This window comes from Egretta garzetta, unplaced genomic scaffold (genome assembly GCF_000687185.1).
Source record: "Egretta garzetta isolate BGI_Z169 unplaced genomic scaffold, ASM68718v1 scaffold329, whole genome shotgun sequence".
NCBI classification, from domain to species: domain Eukaryota; kingdom Metazoa; phylum Chordata; class Aves; order Pelecaniformes; family Ardeidae; genus Egretta; species Egretta garzetta.
In genome coordinates this window covers 3,742,003-3,742,527 of record NW_009269999.1, presented here as the reverse complement: position 1 = coordinate 3,742,527, position 525 = coordinate 3,742,003, and the positions used below count along the sequence as shown (strand labels likewise).

Here is a 525-nt window from a genome sequence, read left to right as displayed (position 1 = left end):
GCTGCCAGCCCTGGGCCCAGCTCCCAGCTGCCGTTTGAGCTGTGCAGTCAATGAAATCACGTCAGACCCAGAGCTTCTGCCTGTCTGTCTGTGTGTGCATCTGTGTTTGTGCAGACCCTTCCCAGCTAACTTGGCTGCTTGAGCAGATAAGAGACGGCAGAGGAGCTCCTGAGGAAAGGCCTCAGGTCTTGTGTTTGCTGCTGCTGGAGTCGCAGGGGACCTGGGAGTTAGGGAGGCAGCCAGCACGAAGGCACAGGGAAAATGTACCGAGCTTCCTGACATCATAAATAATAAAAAAAAGAAAGGAGGAAAAATTTGCTGGAATACTGCTACTTAGTTATTAGTGCATCTCCACCGACTTGCATATGTCAGTTGCTGCAGACTTTCTGGAGCTGTTTTATCATTGTTAGTTTTGAAAACAACAAATACGATGGCTGCAGCATGCGTTTTACCCAGGCTGTGGGGTCCAAGCATATTTTGGACGGGCCTGCCCACCTGCATCCCCGAGGAGCGGCTGAGCAGCTC

The 525-nt window shown here is 51.6% G+C and overlaps 1 protein-coding gene across 1 annotated transcript in view; it reads left to right on the top strand.

Moving 5' to 3' along the window:
- ALX4 (ALX homeobox 4) overlaps nt 1-525 on the top strand; it is a 14,000-nt gene that overhangs the window by 509 nt on the left and 12,966 nt on the right. The window lies entirely within an intron of this gene.